Source organism: Pinus tabuliformis, chromosome 4_1 (genome assembly GCF_031772625.1).
Source record: "Pinus tabuliformis cultivar Carrire ecotype Pingquan chromosome 4_1, CPIR1, whole genome shotgun sequence".
Classification (NCBI taxonomy): domain Eukaryota; kingdom Viridiplantae; phylum Streptophyta; class Pinopsida; order Pinales; family Pinaceae; genus Pinus; species Pinus tabuliformis.
Genome location: NC_142303.1, coordinates 791,288,304 through 791,311,453, shown reverse-complemented (window position 1 = coordinate 791,311,453; position 23,150 = coordinate 791,288,304). Strand labels below are relative to the sequence as shown.

Sequence of the window (23,150 nt, the reverse complement as noted above, 5' to 3'; positions counted from 1 at the left end):
TAAATAGCTTTGCTTAAAAACTTTCCCTTGATTGGACGACTTTCAAAAGCAATGGGTCTTTCATCTTGCATTAGAACAACACCAATTCCATTTCCTGAAGCATCACATTCCACAATAAAGGTTTTTGTGAAGTCCGGTGTAGCTAAGACCGGTGCTTGGCACATTGCCTCTTTAAGATGTTCAAAGGCCTTTGTTGCTTCCGGAGTCCATGAAAATGAATCTTTCTTCAATAATGTTGTTAGAGGTGCTGCTATTCTCCCATAATTCTTAACAAACTTGCGATAATACCCTGTCAACCCAAGAAATCCTCGCAGATGCTTTATGGATGTGGGGATTTTCCATTCCTTAATGGCTTTAATTTTGCTAGGGTCTACCTTAACTCCTTCATGAGATACAATATGACCCAAATATTCCACCTCCTGGACTCCAAAGAAACATTTGGATCTTTTTGCATATAATTGTTTCTCCTCCAATAGTTGTAGCACCCTGTCAACATGTTCAACATGATCCTTCCAAGACTTGCTGTAGATTAGTATATCATCAAAAAATACTAACACAAATTTTCTAAGGAATGGTTTGAAAATTGAATTCATCAAACCTTGAAATGTTGAAGGTGCATTGGTAAGGCCAAAAGGCATGACCAAAAATTCATAATGACCCTCATGAGTTCTAAATGCCGTTTTCGGAATGTCTTCAATCTTCATTCTGATTTGATGATATCCCGAACGAAGATCCAACTTGGTGAAGTAAATTGATCCATGCAATTCATCCAGTAATTCATCAATGACAGGAATGGGGAACTTATCTTTAATAGTGAGCTTGTTGAGCTCCCTATAATCCGGACACATGCGCCATGATCCATCCTTCTTGTGCACCAATACTACTGGAGCTGAGAAAGAACTTTGACTCGGTTGAATTATACCAGCCTCTAGCATTTCTGCAACCATACGTTCAATTTCACTTTTTTGGACATAGGGATATCTGTACGGCCTGATGTTTGGAGGAACACTTCCTGGAATCAGATGAATAGCATGATCATGATCACGCATAGGTGGGAGACCTTTGGGAGTCTCAAATACCTTGGAATGATTGTCCAGGACTTTTTGGAGATCTGGAGAAATAGATGATTCCAATGTGGAAACATCTAGCGAACATAATTGTGCAATTACACCTCTTTGCTCCTTTTTTAGAAGCTTTGTCATGCCATTAGAGCTGATTATCTTTCCTGGTTTCCCTGCAATACCCCTTAATTCAACTTCCTTTCCTTCCGTAGAAAATTTGATGAAAAGTTCTTGAAAATTAAAAGCTATTGTACCCAAGGATTGTAGCCATTGGACTCCTAGTACAACATCAGCACCTCCCATTGGAATGGAAAGCATTGGGCTAGTCAATACATATTCTCCCATGGATAGCTTGATATTATGGCACTTTCCAGAGCAATTTATTGTTCCTCCATTTGCAATCATCACTTGACACTCTGGTGCTGGATATAGGAAGCAATTCAATTCTTTTGCTACCCTACAATGAATAAAATTGTGGGTGCTTCCTGAATCAATCAACACTATTACCTTTTTCTTCTTGATTTGTCCTTCTATCTTGATGGTTTGAGGAGTGGTAATTCCCGCCAATGCATTACAAGATATGGTCGGATTTATTTGTTCTTCATCTAGGCTTTGTTCCTGGAGTATATCCTCTTCTTTTGACCTTTCTTGCTCCTTTTCTTCTTCCTCTTCACAATCTATGTAGAATAATTTCTTCTCAGCACACTTATGACCTTTAGTTTGCTATCACAACTGTAACAAAGCCCTTTTGCTCTTTTTTCTTCCAATTGTTGTGGTGTCAACCTTGTAGGTTGTGGAAGACTAGGGGCAACAACACTTCCGTCTTTATAGTTGTGAGTGGTATGCTTCCTAGTTGCCATAATTTTGCTTTCCATTTTTCTTGCTAACCTGAATGCCTTCTCTAATGAATCAGGTTCCCAAAGGCGAACATCATGTTGGATATTATCCTTTAAAGACCCTATGAACACATCAATCCTATGCTCCTCTGGAATATCTTTTACCCTTATGTTCAATTTTTGGAACTCCTCAATGTGCTCCATTATTGAACCCTTTTGTTTGAGACTTATCAATTGGCTAAAAAAAGTGTTGCTTTTTGTATCCTCATAATGTGCTATCAATTCTTCCGTAAAAATTGCCCAAGTGATAAATTGTTTACGAGAACAAAGCCATTGATACCATACAAACTGATTTGGTTCCAAATATAAAGTTGCCATACGTACCTTTTGTGTGTTTTGCACATTATTGAGATCGAAGAATTGCTCCATCTGTAATATCCATGTGGCGGGATCCTTGCCATCAAACTTCCTCATATCGATTTTTGGAATATGGTGAGTCTTCGATCCAACATTAGAGTCTATGGAATCATGATTAACATTTCTTTTGTTCTCATCATGAGTTTCCTTTACTACCCTTTCACCATTAGTGACCATTTCTTGTAGCAACTTATTCATATTTATCTTCAATTCTTCCATATTATCATCCATGCCATCAATTTTAGCGTCCATGCCATTCACCTTAGCTTCCATGCTATCCATCTTAGCTTCTACACCTTTCTTTAAACCATCCATCTTAGCTTCTACATCTTTCCTTAAACCATCCATCTTAGATTCTGTTGCTTTTTGTGCAAGTGACATTTGTTGCACTTGTTCTTGTAATTTTGATATATCATGTAGCATTTCTTCCTCTTCTTCATGAGTCATGCTAGAGCTTTCAGGTTCCTTACTAGGTGTTTGCATTTTCTTTCCTCGGGGCATCAGTTACCGATAATAATGCTCTACTATGCCCTTTGAATTCCTTCAAAATAAATTTTCAAACCAAGCTTAAGCAAAAATTTAAAAAATCTACACACCTTTTTTCACTTTGTAGGAGCTCGATATTGCCTCTGATGTATCTCTGTACTTTTCAATCATCTAGTTCTGAATTTGTGACCTGTAGTAGCCCTTTGTGTCCTCTTTCCAATGCCACAAGTCTGACCCAAATTGGATTCTCCAAGGAAGAGTTATGTGAAATCTCCCACAGTGACTTGATTATAGACTAGTTCAGTAGAGCGAACTTGTACGACGTGCCACGAGTCACTGTTTCGACCTTTGGATCTGAAAATTGCATACAAGAAACTACAGTCCGTCCTCTTTCTGTACCTTCTTACGAAATTTCAATCCGATCCCCAGAGAGAAAGTTATGACGATTTTCCCCAGGTCACCTGTTTTGAATGTAATTCAGGAGTCTGCAAAAAGACCAACTTCCTCAGATCATATCTCCGCAAATATCACGCGAAAAGCTCTGAAATTCGGACCCAAGGTTCAACGTGATTTCTTCTCAAATGGGTTTTTTTTGCGACTTCTGAAACGTCACAGAAAAAAAGTTATAGCGAAAATGCCACGATGACCTGTTTGGAGCAGCGAAACCCTAGAATCCAAAGCTCTGATACCAAATGTTATGAAACCAGCTCAAGAAAAGATAGATCAACGCCTTAGAATTCAGCCTCTTCGAGGGGGCAACCTCCTTTACATTACATAAATGAACAATTCTTGGATGATTCAAATGACAAAACCTCCTTTCTATATATAGGAGTCTAAGGAGTCACAATATAATCCAGCCGACCTAACAATAATAATATAAAGCCACAAAAATAACAATAGAGGGATTCTATGGGGCACAGAAATAAAAATATGGGGGTAATAGGGGCACAACAATATAAATAAGGGGTATAACTACAATAGTAATGGGGTAATCACTAGTATTATAGGGACCCAACAGAGTTCGCACCCTGCTTCTCCATTCTTCTATTCATCCCTTGCTTTGTTTATCAAATTTGGTTGGATAATTATACCAGACTCTACCATTTATGCAACCATATGTTCAATTTGACTCCTTTGGGCATATGGATATCTATAAGGCTTTATGTTTGGTGGAACACTTCCTAGAATCAAATGAATGGCATGATCATGAACACGAACACATGGGAGACCTTTGGGAGTCTCAAATACCTTGGAATGATTGTCCAAGACTTTTTAGAGATATGGAGAAATAGATAATTTCGATGTGGGAACCATTAGCGAACATAATTGTGCAATTACGCCTCGTTGTTCTTTCTTTAGAAGCTTTGTCATTCCGTTAGAGCTGATTATCTTTCTTGGTTTCCCTGTGATACCCCTTAATTCAACTTCCTTTCCTTCCGAAGAAAATTTCATGAAAAGTTATTGAAAATTAAAAGCTATTGTACCCAATGATTGTATCCATTGAACTCATAGTACAACATCATCACCACCCAATGGAATGGAAAGCATTGGGCTATTTAACGCATATTCTCCCATGGATAGCTTGATATTATGGCACTTTCCAGAGCAATTTATGGTTCCTCCACTTACAACCACCACTTGATACTCTGGTGCTGGATCTAGGAAGCAATTCAATTCCTTGGCTATCTTACAATGAATAAAATTATGGGTACTACTAGAATCATCAACACTATTACCGTTTTCTTCTTGATATGTCCTTCTATCTTTATATTTTGAGGAGTGGTAATTCCATCCAATGCATTACAAGATATGGTCGGATTCATTTCTTCTTTATCTAGGGTTTTTTCCTGGAGTATATCCTCTTCTTTTGACATTTCTTGTTCCTTTTCTTCCTCCTCTTCACAATCTATGTAGAATAATTTATTCTCAGCACACTTGTGACCTTTAGCATATTTGCTATCACAACTGTAACAAAGTCCTTTTGCTCTTTTTTCTTCCAATTGTTGTGGTGTCAACCTTGTAGGTTGTGGAAGGCTAGGGGCAACAACACTTCCATATTTATAGTTGTGAGTGGTAGGCTTCCTAGTTGCCATAATTTTGCTTTCCATTTTTCTTGCTAACCTAAATGCCTTCTCCAATGAATGAGGTTCCCAAAGGTGAACCTCATGTTGGATATTATCCTTTAAAGTCCTTATGAACACATCAATCCTATGCTCCGTTGGAATATCTTTTACCCTTATGTTCAATTTTTGGAAGTCCTAAATGTGATCCATCATTGAACCCTTTTGTTTGAGATTTATCAATTGGCTTAAGAAAGTGTTGCTTTTTGTATCCTCATAATGTGCTATCATTTCTTCCATAAAAATTGCTCAAGTGACAATTTGTTTACGAGAGCAAAGTCATCGATACCATACAAACTGATTTGGTTCCAAATATAAAGTTTTAATACGTACCTTTTGTGTGTTTTGCACATTATGAAGATCGAAAAATTGCTCCATCTGTAGTATCCATGTTTCGGGATCCTTGCCATCAAACTTCTTCATATCGATTTTTAGAACATGGTGGGTCTTCAATCCAACATTAGAGTCTATGAAATCATGATTAAGATTTCTTTTGTTCTCATCATGAGTTTCCTTTACTACCCTTTCACCATTAGTAACCATTTCTTGTAGCAACTTGTTCAAATCTATCTTCAATTCTTCCATCTTAGTGTCCATGCCATTCATCTTAGTGTCCATACCATTCATCATAGATTCCATGCCATCCATCTTAGCTTCCACGCTATCCATCTTAACTTGCACACCATTCATATTAGCTTCCACGCCATTCATCTTGGCTTCAATTACCTTTTGTGAGAATGAAATTTGTTGTGCTTGGTCTTGTAATTTTGATATATCATGTTGCATTTCTTCCTCTTCTTCACGAGTCATGCTAGAGATTTCAGGTTGCTTATTAGGTGTTTCCATTTTCTTTCTTCGGGGCATCAATTAATGCTAATAATTCTTCACGATTCCTTTTGAATTCATTCAAACTAATTTTTCAAACCAATCTTATGCGAAATTAAAAAAAAAAAAAAAAAAGGAAAAAAAGAAAAAGAAAACAAAACAAAAAACACAAAACAAAACAAAACAAAAAACAAAAAACAAAACAAAAAACTACACACTCTTTTTTTTCACTTTGTAAGAGCTTGATATTGAATCTATTGTATCTTTGTAATTAAAGATCTTGAATATCTGAAATCACGTCCTACAGTAGCCACTTTTAGTCCTCTTTCTAACCCCGCAAGTTTGATTAAGATTGGATTCTCCAAGGAAGAGTTATGCCAAATTTCCCACGGTGACCTGATTATAGACTAGTTAAGTAGAGCAAACTTGTACGAAGTGTCACGTGTCACTGTTTCGACCTTATTACCTGAAACTGATATACAAAAAACTAAAGGTCGTCATATTTCTGAAACTTCTTACGAAATTTCAATCTAATTCTCAGAACAAAAGTTATGACGATTTTCCCCAGGTCACTTGTTTGGAATGTAATTCGGGAGTCTGCAAAAATCCTGACTTCCTCAGATCATATCTCTGAAAATATAGTGGGACAAGCTATGAAATTCGGACCCAAAGTTCATAACCATCTCTGCTCAAATGGGTTTTTTTTTGTCTTCTAAAACATCACAAGACAAAAAGTTATAGCGAAAATTCCACGATGACCTGTTTGGAGCAGTGAAACTCTAGAATCCAAATCTCTAATACCAAATGTTATGAAACCAACTCACAAAAAGATAGAAAAAATAGATCAACGCCTTAGAAATAGGCCTCTTCAAGGGGGCAACCTCCTTTACATTACACAAATGAACAATCCTTAGATGATACAAATGGAAAGAACTCCTTTCTATATATAGGGGTCTAAGGGGTCATAATATAATCAGAGCTGACATAACAATAAAAATGTAAGGGCACAACAATAACAATAGTGGGTTTCTGTGGGGCACAATAATAACAATATGGGTACTACATGGGCACAACAATATAATAAGGGGGTTTCACTAATAATAATAAGGGGTTACACTAGTAGTATAGGGACCTAACAAGTCGTAACCGAGGCAAGCTCTATCTAGAGCTATATCGAGGAGGCTAAGGGTATCTTGAAGGAACCTAACCCCCACTTCCATAGGATCCGAAGAGGGGTGAGGTAAGGGGAGACCTCTCACTTTGAGATTCAATTCTCTTGCCCGTCTGGTGCGTTCTTCCACAAGTTTTGCTTGTACCACCTCCTCAACTGCGGCAAGAGGGGTAGGAGTTTTATCCTTTTCCCGAACCACCAATGCCTGAGAATTGATGTGTGTCTCAGTTTCTTGTTTGAAGGTGGCCTGTTGGGATCAAATTTCTTCCTGCTTGCTTTTCAAGTTGATAATTTCTACATGCAACATATCATTCAGAGGATAGAGCTTTGTTTTCATGTACTATCTTCTTAAGGGATAAATTATGCCCTTCCACCTCCGAAATTCTAGCAGAGAGGGTGTGTATTTCTGAATATAGCTTGTTGTTTCCAGTTTCCAGAAATTCCCTTTTATGCAACATTTGTTTTACCTGGGCTGTCCAAAATGAGAAATCTCACTCCGTGGCTTTTTAATGGACCCCAGTTTCAAGTTGTATCCCTTGACCCTCAACCATTATTATTGCAGGTTCAGGCAAAGATGGGGGCTCTGACAATATTTCAAGGGATTGGTTGATGTCGATGTCTAAGTCCATTATAGGTCCTATAAAAAAAAATATGCACAGACAAGAACTGTTACTTAAGTTGTTATACCGTTGATTTGTGGTATTTGTCAAACACTTAGCATGCATCCTAAGATCATGTTGCAACACTCTTCCTTTCTTGGTTTGTGTATCTGATGTTTCTTGTTCCTCACTCTTTCAGTTTTTATCGTAATGCCCTTCCCGAGCTTGCCGACTAGTCATTGTCTTTCTTTGTGATTATATTGCCCTTCAAGTCTGATATTGATATCCACTACAGACCTCGGCTGCCTTGACTTGTGTTGTGCGGACTGGAGATTCTTTGTAACTAGTTGGGATTCAAAAATTGTTCCGTTCTTCTTCAAATGATTCGCAGCTACAACTGATTCGTGGTAAGTTTAACTGACCGAGACAGGGTTTCAAGAAGTTTAGAACTACCCTCATTGTCTTCAAATTGTCTCAAGAATGGTTACGTTACTGTGTTGCTGCCTCAGGGAGTTTAACGCACTGCTCTACTACCCAAAACGACTTCATATGGCAAAGCAAAGAATATGATAGAAAGGCAGTCCTAAAGAGCTTCAAATCGTTTGAGGAATGGTTATGTTATTGTGTTGCTGCCTCAGGGAGTTTAATGCACTGCTCTGCTAAACGCACTTCCCACACCAAATCCGCATGTTATGCTTTGTGCAGGAAAACATAGCTGATAGAATCCATAGGAATACCTTGTTGTTGTGTGTTTCTAAAAATATCCATGGATTTGTTCAACTTCCCTTCCTTGGATACAATCTTTAAATCTTCAATTTTATAGAAGAATCGCTAAAGATGAATTTCTCATTGCAAAAATTGCTAGAATTTCACTTAAATTCGAAGTGGCCCGCGATGCTCATGTTGTTATGAATCCGGTTTGGCACATTGAATTCTCTCCAATTCTGTAAAGAGGGTGTTCTGCCTTGAGATAAAAAATTTATGGTGGCATTACTTGGGACATAGTAGTTATTAGACAATCTTATGTTCCATTGCTTTTATTATGTTCCGCTACTTTTTTCCTATCAATTCATAAGGGAAAAAAAGTAGCTATAATATGATACAATGTGAGCATCTTCTAAAGACTCGTAATTGGGTATTTATCAGTTGGAGCAAGCACGGCTCCTACATTTTAGACAATGTGTCTAGACTCTAGGTCCATTATCCAATTGCTCCGGGCACCCAGTCCAAATTACGCATTTAACTTGGTGAAAGTTAAAATATTTTAGTAACTTATTTTGAATTAATATGGTGATTTCTAGTTTCCAGTACTCTAGTTTCATGGCGATTAGATTTCTCTGGGAGAATGGGTTGAATGTGAGGTTTGTACCTAAGTTTTTTTATGTTCTAGTTTGCAGAGCTCATTGGAAAAGTGAGTTTTTTTTTTTTTCTCTGAGTGTAAATAGTTTCTTAAATAAAACAGTGATTAGGTTTTGGAGGCAGTTGGTGTATGTTCGATCCACACATAAATGAAATAGATGCCAAAGATAAGAGTAGTGTTTAGATTTTGATGTAAAACTGTCTTGAAAAATCATTATATATTCACCTGTTATGTTTATTAGCAAAGGCCACACGTGTACGAAGCTAATTACATGTACTAAAAAACTGATTTATTTTCGAGGCCTGGCAAAACATCATACCAATAAACACTTTGATCCCATGAATTCACATCAAAGTAAATGACCAATAAACATTAAACAAGGCAGCGAAGATTGTAGCCCAATCTTCTGGACATAGGAAATGGCTTGTTTTTAAATGTTGCAATGCTACGAGGAACTAGGATGTGGCAGTACATCCAAAAATTGATAATGTGTTAGAGGGAAATGGCCATAATAGACTCAAAATGAAGAGTGGCATGTGACTGGAATAATTTGCTTATGGTAATAATGTTGCACTATGTGATATCCCTTACCACTCTATCAGTTCTTGGAGTATGTTGTATGAAGCAACTAAACCAATGTTTGGGTCTCCACCTAAATTCATTCATCTCTTTGGGCAATAAATGCAACAAATTAGTAAAGCTTGCACTCATATTGCTACCGGACAACCTTCTCAAATTGGTTGACAAAACAAAGATCAATATTAGAGGTGATAGTGCATCAGGTGTTCAAATGACGCTCAAATATTTGTAGGCAATTTTTTGGTTTGTTGTGACGTAACTAATCTTGGTGCAATGTAGAAACAATCCCATCTTGAATAAGTGGAATATAACAACAAAAACCACAGTTCTGCTTATGAATGTGAGAGGAAGACAAGAAAGGAAATCCAAGAAAATGGACATTCTTGGACATAATGGAATCAAGGCCGGTTGATCTAATTGAAGCACAAACTATGCAAGTTTCTTCTCACTAGATAAGTCATAGTGATGCACAAAATAGTTTGCCTATTATTGCATGTATTTCTAAAATAAATATTCCAACTAATGATGCATGTTTTTTATGACTGCTAAAATGACTTTTGTACAAAGAGGAATGTATTAAAAAATATATAATTAGTATGGACATTTGATTTGGAAGACAAAGATGTTGAAGCTTATATAAGAAACCTTCCTTGATAATGTAATCTAGAAATGAAATTTGTGTGATCACAGTAAGCTTCCATAAAGAGGAGAAGGATTGAAGATATGCTGGTGCTTATAGTCAACATAGGCAGGCACCCAAACCTCTAGGATATGCAAGGCACATGCAGGTAGTCATCTAAGGGGGATAATATGATCCTTTCTTATTTTAAATAACCAAGTGCACTTGTTTGACATACACTATCCACTTAATGTGGGATTCATCGTGGATATTGGCTTATGATTTGATAAACATTAAAGAATGATGACAAGTGTGAAGTACAATTTCATTACATAAGATATAGTTCTATGAATGTTTTAAATATTGTACTAGGGCATGAGATTCCTTTTCATCTATAGCATATTTTAGATTGGGAATCAATAATATTTTAAATGATAGACCACCATATTGCCTCGTTATTTAATTATGGCTCCAATTATGTTGCGAGGCATGTAATTCAATCCGAAAGGACCACTAAAGATACAAAAGTAAATTGGTGTGGAACCTAATATGTTTAATTGATTAAATCTATGTTGTATCTACAAAATTGACTCAAAGTAACGTTGATTAGAGTGCTTATGCATTGGGAAATAGAAGTTCAGGGTGGATAAGATGTTTTTGAATTCGGTTACAAACTGAGACTGAGGTAAAGGACACTTAAGGAGAGTATCCAAATGATTAGAATTTGCCTTAATGGAATCAACATAAATAAAAAAGTAAATAATAATGATGATTGCATTGGAAAACCAATTTATTGAGTTTTACAAGAGAACCTGCAATTTTTTAGCAATGAAGAATGTCAAGAACCTACAAGAGATGTTCTTATGAAATGGTCATCCCAATGTCTTAATGAGTGCCACAATTTATTAGCAATGAAGAATGTCCAGAACCTACAAGAGATGTTCTTAGGAAATGGTCATCCCAATGTCTTAATGAGTACCACAATTTATTAGCAATGAAGAATGTCTAGAACCTACAAGAGATGTTCTTAGGAAATGGTCATCCCAATGTCTTAATGAGTACCATGATCTCATCAGGACATGATGATAAACTGCCATAGATATGATCTAAACATATCATTTATCCTGCACAATGCATCTTGCCCCAATAATGGGGGAATACTAATATGAGAGGGTTGAATTTAGGCTGGATCATCGTTTCTTTGTTTCTTTACATGATATAAGCATTTTTCGAATTATGCAATCAACACCCAATAGTGATCAAGCAAACCTATGTACTTAGTTTGACCCGCATCATTTGGATTATCACTCTTCATTGGGTAGTATTCTCTACCTTAAATTCTATAATATGAGAATGTGTTCTTGGTACCCTACAAGCACCTCATGAGAATCAATGGCAACGGATTAGTGTATTTTGGTTATTTGAAGGGCACCTCTCATATGGGTATTAACTATGCAACAAGAACTCCTATTCATCTTGAAGGATTCACTGGCACAATCTCTAACACACTTATGATTGGCTTTTTCATTCTGCCAAGTTCAATGGATCTATCTCTCTCCAATGCACTTATAAGGAGGTTATTTTAAAAATTAGGTGAGAATTGGTTCCATCGATTCTCTTGTTGACCTTATAAATCTCACCACCCAAAAAAAATGTATTTTTTGTAAAACTATTATCAATTCATCAAAGATATATAATTGAGAATCATGATGTCACATAATTTGTGACCTCATCCAAACAGTGTGAAAGGTAGACAAGAACTTATGTATTCTCTCCATTCCCTCAAAGGAAGTTTGTTGGGTAGTACAACAAACTAAGGAATGACATGCACAAATATGGCAGTATCGTGATCATAAAAAATATTGTTGTAAGTACATGACCTATGAAGATAAAATGAATCTCGGTCGTCTCATGGTTTGTATAGGCGCAAATAATCTTTTGGAGGCATTTCCCTGCATAACAACAATAATAGAGTGGAGGAAATATTGCTATTATTGAACCAAAAACTAATTAGCACCAACATATCTCTCTGTCACCTCAATTTTTAATGACTCTGCTAGCCATGGTCGTAAATTGGCTGAATGATATTATCTCACATTTGCAAAAGGGAGCAAGGGAGTTGGACTTCAACAGTTGCAATTGCAAGTTTTGCTTCCTTCTATATTACAATATTGCTTATGTTGCATATGAATTTTTCAGAACGAATCCAAAATAAAATTATGTATGTTGATACTTGCAGAACCTCAGAATGAATCAATTCATGTGCCAATAGATCATTAACAGTAGACTGTACAATTAAAGTATTGATTTTGTAGTTTTTAAAAGTGTTGCTAAAGTTCATAATCAAAATCAAAATGATGATGTTCCATGTTATTCTAATCTAATCAATAAAATGCTCCTAACTTTATGTTTTTATGATCTGCATAGTTTTTCCTACAATGTGGTTCAAGTGAGCACACCCAATGTAACCTTACTTATAGCACTTGACATAGGCATCAATTTGTTCTGGGTACCTTGTGATTGCTAAGAGTGTGTTGCTACTTCTGCACCTAGCTATGCACTTATATGTATTGCATTTTGAGATTTTACATGTTAAACCTATTGATATAATGTTGTATTTCATATAACATCACGACCTACCCATATCATGTATTACTGGATGAGAATGACTTTTAGTGTAAACCGTATTTCTTGGTTGCAGGTACCAAAGAAGTAAAACAACAATCTCTACAAGTTAAGATGTTAATCATACACCTCTGTAATACCCTAAATTGTTGTTTTGTGTTTGCTTGGGAGTCACAACCTTATCGCTTGTATACAAATGCCCAATGGATTTGTCCTCATAGCATGATAACTGGATGTTGCTTCTCTGTGATAAATAAAGTGAAGAGCGAAGATACTATTTGAGATACAAAAATGTGTAACATTCTCTCACATAAGAAGAGTAATTATATTACCACCAGGCAAGCCTCCCATTATAATGTAGAAGTACTATGTGTCCTAGAATGGATATTTCACAATGTGTTGACTTTTGATTTCTCTAAGCAGGTTCCTCTTAGAAGTCAGGTGTTCCACCTTCAAAGCATCTGTTTATCATAGTTCCTTCCATCAACATTTTGATTTTTTTTGTTAGTTGTCATTCCACAAACATTTCATACTTAGTTGTATTTGGCTAAGTACAATGTAAGGTTGACACTACTTTTCTAATTTCTTCAATCTAATGTGTTTGATGCAACTGGAGTTTATGCTGTTCTATACAAATATGCCCACAACTTTCGACAAATTTTGGTTTCCTATATGCCACAGGAGTTGTTGCTTTGTAGCTATAAAAGGTTTGTCAACATTATTGTTGTTGTTGCTTCTCAACTTTACTTCTGTAATAATAAGTCCTGTGTTAATGACTTCTAGGGAAAAAAAACATTAATTGGATAACATGGCTATTAATTTTTGGGGTTGAGATTCAAAAACATCATTTGCAGTTTTGAGGAGATTAATTGTTGAAATATCTAGGGCTGCCATCTTCCATTGGCAAGGTTGTTATTGTACACTTTGTTGGAAATATTTCTGTTGTTCATTGGTTTTTTTAAACAATAGAGGAAGATTAATCCAGGTATGTTGGACTTTAGTATTTTGCAAGTGTATGCCTAAAAGGTAATAGGTTTGATTGTAATCAATCAAAGGTTAGTTGTCACAACTATACCTATTTTGCGAGTGGTTTTTACATTTATTTCCACCCTATGGTTTTCTACGAGAATCTAATCAAGGAAGAACCCCATGGTGTTACGTGTTTATGATTAAATGATCAGAAGTAACTCTTAATTGCAAGGATATTTACAAGAGTCTTTATAGAAAGTGGTTATTTCATTATCATATAGTTCATCTTGATTATACTCATCTTATTTCATTATCATATAGTTCATCTTGATTATGCTAGTCTTCATCTTCGTCTTTGTATTCGTTTTCGTCTTCATCATCATGATCTTCCACTACACACCCTTTTGTTTCTTCTTCAATGGTTGTCACATTCAGGTTGCTCACTATTTATTCTATTTGATCTGCAATATCTATATCCATGGTGCTCGCACAATCCTGTGTTTTATTTACAACATATGCTACATCGAACTTGCTTGGCTTCCCATCTATTGCCTCTGCAGTGGATGCCATACCCTTCTTAGTTTCATGGCTTTCACTAACCTCTGATATATCCTTGTTAATTTCCTCTATTTTTTCCTCCATTATGAGTACTACATCATTCTCATTAGCAGGATATTCACTTTCTTCTGGAATATTTATGATATCCATCATTCTGGTACAACTTCCAATTTCTTGTACATTGTCCACCTCATCCATACCCCTGTTTTGAGTTACACCTGTGAAACTCATTTCACCAATATTCTTACCATGTAAATTGTAATCATATCATACATATAGAAGTATGTGAGATATTTTCTTATCTCGAGAGGTTTCTATTCACAACATGACTCTATAAGGAATAATTAACTGCAAAGAAAGAATCAGAGAGATCAATGAGACATAATTGTTCAAGAGGAAAAAGGAATTAGTTCTATAATACCACAGTTGTGTTAGTGTTTTATAATATAGAAAGAAGTTGTGGGCATGGATGTTCGTGTGGCCACTTTCTATGAAAACAAGGACCTAAATTATGTCAAAATCAAGATACATGCAACACAAAACAATTTTTGAAATAAGTTCTTTAAAAGAACTGAAATGAAAAATATTTAAAAACCCTTTCATTCTCTTGATGTTTTCACAAGCACATCCACATCCTTATCACCTTCAAAGTGCCCGGTTGTAAGCTGAAGTGACTATGAAAACATAAGCATTAGAAACATGTTCTTCAGTTTGAATATATTGACCTTTAGTCGTTTGTAAAACCATCCTCACAAACTGCCACATAATAGTCTATGTAGCAAATTTTGAGTTTCCTAACATGTTTCCATGGGATGGAAATTTGAAAGTGACAAGTTCTTGTTTGGTGGAGCCTTCTCGTTCTTTTGCCATATTATGTTGAGGATTTACATTCCAAAAGTATAGCCTGCCTTGTAATACTGATAAGAAGCTATGGATTCCTACATCAGAAGAGGGTAACTAGTAGTTAGGCTAGAGCTTATTTACTCCCACCTGCAGATGTCAACTAGTAAGAACTGGATTGCAGAGTTGGTTCATTTGGTGTCGGATGCGAGTCAACTAATTTCCCACTCAAGGCAGGGACTTGTTGCCTCATAGCCCCCTTGTTAACCATGAAATCATATGTATGATTAAACAATACATTATGGAAATATTGGATCATTCAAGAAAATAAGCCCACCATATAAATTGAAAAAATAGATAGACGAGTCACATTAAAAGAAAGATAAACTCAATGTTTTTGAACGTCGTCACAATTTTTTGTGCAAAAAAGTTTGATGATTTGATCATGCCACAAAAACACCATCCCCATCATTCCATGCATGCAACACAAAAATGTATCGAGTTCGAACCTCGTCATAGAAGACCAAACTACATACTGCCATTGCAATTTCAGTCCTTAAGCTCTTAAGTGTTCCCTCCATTCACACTACAACTGACCACAATAATTCTTGGAAAAAAAGCTTAAAATTCTAACAATGACCATGACAATACAAAAACAATACATCACGCGCCTGTATCAAATATATCAAGTTCATAATTTTACAATTACTTCAAACACTAAGTTGTACTCCTAGCATTTTTTTGACATAAATTAGATGTAGATTGAAATTAATGACAACCAATTTTGTTTTAAAGAAGTCTTAGCCTTCCCCAATAGATGAGTACCTTCAGCTTATGCTCTAGCATAGATTCTTAGCCATGTCCTCGTAAGGTGGATGCAACCTTTTTGCAAATGACATATACTTCTGTAAATGTAAGGTTTAGTTGACTTCATGAACTGAGACTGGGCACTAACATGAATCCGACAACTGAGAGCTAACACGAATCCAATGACTCAGAACGAACATGAATCCAACGAGTGTGAAGAAGATTGAACGAACTTAATTAATTGTTGTGTTAATCGATTTTTAATTGTTTATTATATGGTTATTTAATTATTATTTTTTGACCAACATTAGCGAAATTTATTTTTAATAATTTTTAAGGACGTGACATACTTACACATCACCTTCATACTAGCTGTAGAATGTGCCTCTCGACGCAATGATAAGATTTGTAATTGCGTGATATATATATATATATATATATATAGTTTAATTAGTCAACATTTTATTTTTTTGGTAATTTGTATCCATCTTAACCCGAGATCTACCAAACGCGGAGAAGGATCAAATTGCTCGAGATGCAAACCTCTTTTAAAGTGAAAAGAGATTTGATCCCTCTTAGCGCTTGGTAGATCCGGAATTAAGATGGATCTATGCTAGTAGATATTTATTGAAATTATTTTGTATAATGTTTTAAGAATATTTTTAGACACCAAATTTATTTGTTTTTTTAAAAGCTAAAAATCTTAATTTCACCAAAAATTATATTACTGAATTTTGACCAAAAATAACTTAAATGTCAAATGATTAAACAACCCCTGTGATATAACTTGTAAGTATACTAAGATTTTCCTTAATAAAAGATGTGAGAAAAAATATTACCATAAAAGTTTCATTGTGAATCAACTTTTACGTATAACACAATGACGTAAGTTAGTATAAGGTATAACAAGATTTATTTCCAGAAGAAATGTGAAAATAAATTCCAAATATGATAAAAACTTCATCTAAATTTATTCATTTTTGCAGAAAATGATGAATGTAAGGGTTTTGTCCAATTTTGATTTAATTTGGATTATTAAAATTTGATTAGAGTTTTGAAATGATAAGAAATTTGATTTCATATGTTATTAGCCCCTGCCTACGACAGAGCAGGGACTATAGCGATCGATAGATCGTTGAACCCGCATTAATTCATTCGTTGACCATGTTTTTTTTTTGTGTTATCATCGTTTAACCAATGTTTTAGAATGACAATTTTCGTCTATCAAAATTTTAACGAAGGTTTGACCTCTTATTGCAAGCTTCGCTTATACCAATGTAGAAATGTCGTGGCAAGTTATATTTTATCCAAAGTCTTGAAAAATGTGGTGACAAGTTATATTTTATCCAAAGTCTGGAAAATTGTGGTGAGAAACATGAAACTTAAGCGCTGGGAACATCTCTGTTGGCGTTTTATGCAAAGTTTATTATATAGCTGCCACCTCTCACCTCTCAAGCAGCTGGCTACCACCGTCTGCCACCTCTCAGGTAGCTGGCTACCACCGCCTCTCAACTTCTTGCCACCAAACACAATATGAAATTAGTCTTTACCATCTGCGGAGGAAGGTTTCCGGTGAGACTGTTGTTGGATAGGCTTACCTTTGTCAAGTCATTTCTATTCTCTTCATAGCCAGTAAATGTTTTCGTTATCAGCCGAAGTCTGCAATGGCAGGAGTGGCAGCAATGGAGGAGTGGCAGAAATGGAGACTCCTTTCATCTGCGCCTGCACCACAGAAGACAAGGCAAGCACTGCACCACAGAAGACAAGGCAAACAAGGTAAGCAACATGAGAACCGGTACAAATATGAAAATTATTTGATACAACATTTCTTGTTTCAGTGAATAAGCTAGAATCTTTATCAATATACATAATTTGGACAAGAGTCCTATACCAGACTTTCAGACTGACCTGCCCAGGAGTTGCTCTTTCCATCTTCGCAAGCTCTCGTTCTCCTAAAAAGTCATATCATATCAGTTTTTTGTCGGCTAAGATTTATTTGTAATTTCAAATGCTAAAGAAAAGAATGCATGAAACAACGTTTTGGGATGCAGAGTGTAGCAGCTTTATATTCGTTAATCTACAACCTTATTGTTAATGAAATGAATTGTATTCTATGCAGAAACGAAAGGCAGGGTAAACAATATGTAGTGATGGGCTACCATTAAAACCAGGGAAGTAGTACACACCTGCGCGTAAATGGCCCTTGAAAATCGAAGAAGCCGATACCGCCATGCTGCACACACTTCTTTCTGATTCTCATTATACTTTTCGTCGTCGTATATGAGGGGAAATCTGGTCGAATGAGCTTCTCCACATCAAAATATCATCATCGTTTCCATCGTAATCTATCACAAAGCTCTTGCAATAACCACTTTTTTTAAAAGTTGTGTCTCTCGCAGAAATGAACCTTGATGGGTGACCATTGGAAGAGCCAGAGTACGAGCCCGTTTCTCCGTCGGCGCAGGGGTCTAATCCCACCCCTGACCATGTGTGGGACAATGTCAACAATTCCGCCAAGCCCAGAGCTCACCAGCTCAATTTACCCTCAGAACCGCCGTAGAAAAGAGTGAAAACCTTCAAAGCCCCACCTCTCCAACCTGCTTTCCCATTCGGCTCTCCGAATCTGCAGGCGGGATGTATTCCCAAGCCCCGCCCCTCTGCCACGAGTTCCCTACAGAGGACCAAGCTCTGTGTGAAGTTTGAGGCCGGGATGTGCACCTTCAACGACAATTGTAGCTTTGCACACGGTGCGGAGGAGCTCCGAAGGCCGACTGCGTTTGGGGGTTAGGGGTCAAACATTGCCGAATTGGTGAATTTGCAGAGATTTCACAAGAGCAGCCCATGTAAGTTCTTTTTGGGGGGAAATTGTCCTTACAAAGGGAGGTGCAATTTTTTTGGACATAACTACATTGATCTACGAAAACCTTTTTCTGGCACAAACAACAGAATAAGTGATGGGCACTTGGTTCAAACCAAACAGTTCTATGATCTCTTAATATGCTCAGTAATAGAGTGAACTTATGAGCATGAATTACTAGAATAATTGGACATATGATAATTATATTGAGTGTGTAGACATGTTGCACAGAGCCTTTGTATTCTGTTGTTATGGCAGACCCCGACAAGGACTACTGCCACGACAGTGGCTCCCTTGTTAGATTTGTATCATTAAAATGAAGTTTGTTACAAAATTTGAAAGCTCTTGGTGTACATATCAATTATACCATGAAAATTCACAACATATTTAATCTAGATTTTTTATTTTAATATGTAGGCCTTGCCAAATGCAATAGAACACTTTCAGCTAAGCATAGGGGAGAAAATTATCGATTTGATTAATCCCCACTCTGACATTTCTAATTATCTATTTGAGATTATAGATTCGCAGTGCAAGCAGGGATTATGTTTCGTATTATATCAAATTTTAAGCACTAAACAACTTTTTATCAATATGCACTTTTTGTGGAACTTACAATGTTTGCTGAAAATATGTTCAGTCGAGATTTAAAGGGACTTGAGTGTTTTAACAACTTTTGAAAACGAAAGTTGTGATTTTTTTTTTTTAAAGGTAAATGTTTATCGCAAACATTTTAGAATTTAATACTTCAGGTTATTGCAATAGTTTTGTGGTCATATTGCGCATCAGCAATGAGGAGACCATTACGCATCAGGCATCAGCAATGAGGAGAAGAAAATAATTTTTTTTTTTTTGAAAGTTAGTGAAATTTTTAATTATTCTAATAATAGTTTTATTATAATAAGTAAAAAAAAGGCTGATTACATCAAGCAAATGAAGAAGCAATCTGTTTCATAGGCCATCTTTAACTTAGTGGACGATAAAATAATTTCTTTCTTCTTTCTTTCTTTCTTATTCGCATGAAAAACATGTTGAAAGATATTATTATAATTGTCATCTAAATATAGAATCGAAATTATACATTCTTCCTTCGTGTTGCACGTAGGCTTATTTATTCGTAGTTTTAAAATTTATACAATTAATTATTATTTTTAACTAATTAAAAGAAATTAAATACATTTTCTTTTCTTTTCTTTTTCCCTAGGAAAAATCGTAATTTTATTAAAAATAACAAAATTACATTTTGTAGATGTTGAAGCGCATATCCATTAGCAGGTCAAAGACTGTTGTTCCAAGAAAAAGACCAGAAAGAAAAAAACCGGAAAGAAAATAATGTACATTTGGGGAGAAAATTATGATTTTCTCCCTTTTTTCTTCTCAACCTTTTGCCACTCCCCTTGGGTCGGCAAGGACAAAAACAGTACGAGAGAAGTGTCCTCCACAGGGCGAGGATTATCCTTGTCTGAATCGGAATGGTCTGAGGAATGATGTCTTTTGGCTCCACTGGTATCCGTTGTGTCTGGTATCTTCTCCGGTAAAGAGTCCATCAGATCCTGTGGTACTAATTCCTCATTTTCTGGCTCCTTGTGTATCTGATTGTTTTCTGTGGGAATGGGGTGTTCCTTCCCCGTATCTTCCTCCTCAGCATGACTATCATCAGGGTGGAATTGCCATCCCTTGGGTTGTTTTCCTACTTTCTTCTTCCTCCGCGTATCTTTCTTGGCTTCTGGGCATGTGTTTTGAAGATGCCCTGTTTGTCGGCAAATTCTGCATCTGAATTCAATCTAGTATCTATGTCCAACATTTTTGTTTATACTTTAGTTGTATTTGGTCTGGCAGTCCTTTGCTGAGATCTACTTCCACACACATGCGTGCAAAAGTGTAAATTCCTTCCTCCGTTCTTTCTGTGTCCATTTTAATGAAATGCCCAATGGTGTTGCCTATACTTGACAGGACTTGAGGGCTCTAGAAATGTAGTGGTAGGTTGTGAAGACGAACCCAAACCGACATCCGGGATACAATCATTGTATTTGGATCAAATTCTGGGAACCATGGGGTAATGAAGAGACCCGTGGATCCCATGAACCATGGTCCTTCCTTCATAATGATGTCCCTTTCCTCTGTTGTACGAAATTTAACAATGAAGAAGCCTTTGGAACAGAGATGAATGTCACATGTATTGGTCCAGGTTCTGAAAACCCAAAGGAATAGGTCCATAGGTTTGGGCCAGAAACAGTTGAATCTGCATATTAGTGCTTGATTTTCGAATGTAGAACAATACTCGTCTGTTTCTGGTATATCCATATTTAGTTTTGGGGTGTAACTCAGTTGTTCCACAATGTATGGTGCGGTTGCTGTGCCAGCTTGTTTTGTTGTTGTTGCAGCTGGTTTATTTCCTTCAAGAATGTCTTTGAAGGATAACCCTGAACTTTTTTGTTTTTGTTGTGTTTCTGGGTTTTTTGTTGTGCTGCTTCCTATCCTGCTACCTGAGGGCTTTGTTTTGCAATGATCTTCCACTCCTCCCCTCAGCCGCAGGTTGAGGGTGATGGTAGACTCCGGTAAGATTTTGTAATCCATAAGGGATTTGTTGTCTTGGAGTACTCTGCCTCCTAAGATCAAAACCTGTGATCCTATAGGATAACCAGTGTGCTGGAAGATGTTGTTCTTCAAAAACAGTACTGATTTGGTTATCTGTACCCATGCTAGATGTGTCCTCCCAGAAGGGGTTTTTATAAAAACTTGAAAGGGAAGAGGGTTTACCAGCTGTTCGGGTTCTGGTGCTGTCTGAGGGTAAATTTGACCATCCGCATCAAAATCATCGCACATCTTCATATGCCCAGAGTTTTCCTTCCGGCCATGCTGAGGAAATGCTGAGGGGCCAAGATCTGGTCCCGGTTGAGCTGCTCCTATTGCTCTGTTGAGCATGACCCCGAATGGAGGTCGCTGAGGGCCCAAAGTTGCCCAAATCCCCACATTGTCCTTCAAAACCCAAGTTACTATTTGTAGATCTTCATTTGAGGTTGTGTATCTACCTGTTTGTCGCGCTTTTTTCCTCTTCCTGGTTTCCGCGGACTCCTTTCTACTGTCCCCAAAGCTCAGGGAGTAAATGTCTGGGTGGCCGTTGACGATGGCGTAGTCTCCAGAAGCCCTAGCAAAAAAACCTCGTTCGCCGACATTCTGTTTCATGTTACAAATAGTGGCTCCCTCCTAGATAGACCTCAAGGGTAAAGCGTTACCCTCCCACAAATTGGCCCTCTTTCCACGGTATCCAAACTGTCCCGGGTACCTGCCTTTGGCCGCTACGAATATCCCCTTCTGGTGCTTGTAACGGATTGGGAGCCTGAAGGTCGCCTGGCAGAGGGGAGCGTCGTGTCCAGGATCAATGTTGTCCGTGACAAAACCCCTGAGGTATTCATTGCGCTTGTCATGGGCGAGTCTCCAGAAACGTGCAAGTCCCTTCCTATGTTGTGTGTGGGATTTGAACACAGAGCCTTCTCCCTTCCTTTGTGCACAAATAACACAACCCATGTCTCCCCGGCGCCTTTGTCAGCCCTCCTCCAAAGCCTGAACGAGATCATCCTTTATCTGAGACAGGTGTTCCAGCCGCATGTCCGCCATTTTTTCTCTCCTCTAGTTCGACCTCTTTTCCTCAGTTCTTGCTCAATCGTACAAGTCATTAAATACATTTTCTTAGCTATATATTACTATGATTTTTTTCTTATGTAAGTCAATATTTTATTCATTCATAAAAAAATGAGGTACATCAGTAACAAAATGGAGGTAGTCTCACTCCGATCAGGATTGTTGACTACCGCGATCAACATATGACAAAGAAACATAAATACAACTAAAGATATAGTCCACAACTTAGGAGGCCAAAAGCACCATAAAACACATAAAACAAGTAAAACACATGTAACCATGCTAGTCATATGGGGTAATAGAATCAGGGTTGTCTGGAGTTGTGCCTGGAGGAGGAGGAGGGCAGAAGGAACATTATACATGCTCTTCAAAGTGGGCCATCCATGACTCCAACTTCTCCACCTTCTCGGATAACAGATTATGGCCTCACTAGACCACCACAACTCGCTCTTGGACATGACACTGGAAGTAATGCATCTTGTTCAATGTGACAATGAGCTCTATGTGCTCTTCCTACCGCACCCACTTCGAGGTTTCTAGGCGTTCCAGTATCGACTGAATCAAATCCCGACTTTCCTAACAACATTGATGTTCCTTGCTTTGTCCACGCCTCGGCCAGCTTGCCTTCCCTCATCTGCCTGTGCCTCTGTGACGCATTACTCCACCTCGATGTTGAGTCTGCGAGGTGCTACCCCCATGGCTAGCCACCGAGCCACCACAACCACGTCCTCCGCGAGCCCCATAAATTGGCCGACCCAAATGACCATCAATTCTACCAC

General features: G+C 37.2%; 1 pseudogene; it reads right to left on the bottom strand.

The window, feature by feature from the left end:
- Nucleotides 1-21,936: 21,936 nt before the first annotated feature.
- Nucleotides 21,937-22,257, bottom strand: LOC149178569 (large ribosomal subunit protein uL2 pseudogene; annotated as a pseudogene).
- Nucleotides 22,258-23,150: the final 893 nt, after the last annotated feature.